Genomic DNA, 3,381 nt, shown 5'->3' on the forward strand with positions numbered 1-3,381 from the left:
TTGTGATGTCTGTCCTGAACACTTTTGTTGTAAAAAAATAATAATAATAATGTTTAATATTGAGAAAGAGACTAAGTATTTTATGTGAGAGGAAGTGTGAGCAAACTCAACTCTTTTAAGGCTAAAACATAACATTCATAGAGGGGTGGAGTTTTAACTGTAAGGTGCTGCAATGCAGCTGATCTACCAGCATGAATACCTTCTGATTTGTCCCTACGCAGATCAGTTGAGCTTCACATACCAGCAATATATCTGAAGAGCTGTTATATCAAAAGCCCAAACTGTTGCTTATTAGCCAGGTAATATGAATAAATTCTATAGAAACATATGAAAATACAACTTAAATAATAAAAAGTGGAATATAAGGAAAGCAATAAATGGATGGGCTGAGCTACCTCTAACTTGAGAGCAGATGGTTTGATCTTGAGCAGAGACATGACTCGGCCTGTTCCGTGAAGGCAGAGCCATGGACCATGGTTTCAGGAAGGGCCTGCAGCCCGCTTCTCCATACATAGTGGTGTGTGTGGACGATGCTGCCAGAGCACCATTGCCAGGTAAGAAAGTGAAGCAAATCAGAAACTTGTGAAGTGGAAATGTTCTAAATGTGATGAGTTACAATAAAAATCATAGTACTCTTTGTAGCACAATTCTTAAGAATGTTATTTTCTTTTGAAGTTTACAGTCAAAGGAAAATAGTATGTTTTATACTGTTTACTGAAAGAAAAAGACCATGGCACATAGGACTCTAGATGGCATCCAGCCGCAGGCCAAGCTGAGCATCCAGCCTGGGAGGCAAGCTCCAGGCCTCAGCAGGTGCTGCGCCGTCACTCACCGAGTCTCACTGGCTTTCAGTCTGACATTTCACGGGAGATTTCTTGTTGCTCAAAAAATGAACTTGCATTTGTCAATGACAGTTTTTTTTTTCTTACTAGATCTGTAACTTTTCTAAATACACATAGCATGTAATGGTATCTTAAAGTGTGTTCCTGTGTGATAATTTTGTACAAATTTGTTATGTTCCATTTTTATTTCAAAATATACATTCAAACTTAAAATTAAAAAAAAAAGGAATTCTGTCCCTTTCCCTATCTCACATTTTGTTATTATTAGCTGACAATATGTTCATCTCTTTTATAATACAGCAACAGCCTAAGAGCAGGAGCTATTAATATGTCTATCTCATTTATCTTCATGTCTACAGTACACACCACAGTGTCTATCTTATAGCATGGGTTCAATTAATGTTTAGTGACATTAAAAAAGGAGGAGGAAAAGAAGAAGAAACATGCAAATAAACCTGGGAGAGAACACAGTGTCTAAAATGTTACTGTATTTTTGGATCCTTTATTGAGAATATTAGGTTACGTAGTAAAGAAATTTTGTATTTGATCTCTTACAACACAAAAGCCCTAGTAGTCAAATACCAGAGAGAAAGATTTTTATACACAGTTGTAAAAAGGGCACAGAGAATACTGGTTTGAAAAGTTGTATATAAACAGCTCCTTCTTCATCATATTGCCCAGTAATGATTATTACTTCAAAGGTTAGTCTGGATAACATTGCTTGAAATCAGTTGTGTTCACCTTAGCACATGATCAGAACAGCCTGTGATTATTACGTTAATTCTGAAACCCAAACCCCTCTGTTTAAGTGTGAAGAAACTGAGACGCAGAGGAGTTGTGAGGCATGTCTGTGTTTCTTATTATGAATATAATTTGATTCTGTGCAAAGCCTAGAGACTTCCAACCCCCATCATCTTTTATATCTCATTTTAAGGAAGATTGCAGATTCCTAAACCCCTAACATGGGATATAAAACAATAAATTTAACACAATTGATTTCATAGGTTAAATTTCCCTCAATTGGGATGCAAAGTTGTACAACTCACTTGGACTAAATCAAGGTCTGCAATCTTTTGTGAATACTCCATGTGTCCTATTCTTTAATCCTCCTCTAGTCTGAATATGAAAAGACATATTCAGAATCTTACACTTTCTAATTATTGCACAGCAACTACTTTGTCCTAAGTACTTTCATCTCTTGTCTATAATATTTGCCATATTTTCTTGTCTCCTTATTTCAGCTCTTGCCTGAACATAGCCCAATCTTATGTTACCAGAATAATCCTATGAAAACATCAATTATATTATGTCATTCCTCTGTTTAATCCCTCCAATGGCGTCCATTTCACTGTGAAACCAAGCCAAAGTCCTTACAAATGGCTCTCAAGGTTTTACATGATTTGCCTTCCTCTCTCGAGTTCTCTGATCTCCCACTATTTTCCACCTTGCTTACTCTATTCTGGCCACACCAGCCTCTTTGCTTTGAATTGTGGACACTCTCCTACCTGAGTATTTTGCCCTTGCTGTTCTTTCCCTGTAGCTTTCTTCCAAGGAATTCCACATGGCTCATTGCCTTATCCCCTTTCAGCTTTTTCTTCAAATGTTATCTTTGCAGTGAGGACTTCCCAGGATATCCTGATACTGTAACTTCCTCTCAGACCACAGGTATCCTTTATCTCTCTTACCTGTTCAATTTTTCTCCTTGTGGCTTATTACCATGAATCATGTATTTTCCTGATTTTTCCTCTTAATTGTCTATTTCCCTCCAACTCCAAATATAAGAACCACAAGGACAAGGATTTATGTATGTTTTGTTTACTTATAAATTCTTAACATTCACAGTCGAATTCTACCAGAGGTACAAAGAGGAGCTGGTACCATTCCTTCTGAAACTATTTCAATCAATAGAAAAAGAGAGAATCCTCCCTAACTCATTTTATGAGGCTAGCATCATCGTGATACCAAAGCCTGGTAGAGACACAACAAAAAAAGAGAATTTTAGGCCAATATCCCTGATGAATATCGATGTAAAAATCCTCAGTAAAATACTGACAAACTGAATCCAGCACCACATCAAAAAGCTTATCCACCACGATCAAGTTAGCTTCATCCCTGGAATGCAAGGCTGCTTCAACATACTCAAATTAATAAATGTAATCCATCACATAAACAGAACCAAAGACAAAAACCACATGATCATCTCAATAGATGCAGAAAAGGCCTTCAACAAAATTCAACAGCTTTTCATGTTAAAAACTCCCAATAAACTAGATATTGATGGAATGTGTCTCAAAATAATAAGAACTATTTATGACAAACCCACAGCCAATATCATACTGAATGGGCAAAAACTGGAAGCATTCCCTTTGAAAACTGGCACAAGACAGGAATGCCCTCTCTCACCACTCCTATTCAACATAGTGTTGGAAGTTCTGGCTAGGGCAATCAGGCAAGAGAAAGAAATCAAGGGTATTCAGTGAGGAAAAGAAGAAGTCAAATTGTCCCTGTTTGCAGATGACATGATTGTATATTTAGAAAA

Source organism: Rhinopithecus bieti, unplaced genomic scaffold (assembly GCF_001698545.2).
Source record: "Rhinopithecus bieti isolate Rb0 unplaced genomic scaffold, ASM169854v2 scaffold_12605, whole genome shotgun sequence".
NCBI classification, from domain to species: domain Eukaryota; kingdom Metazoa; phylum Chordata; class Mammalia; order Primates; family Cercopithecidae; genus Rhinopithecus; species Rhinopithecus bieti.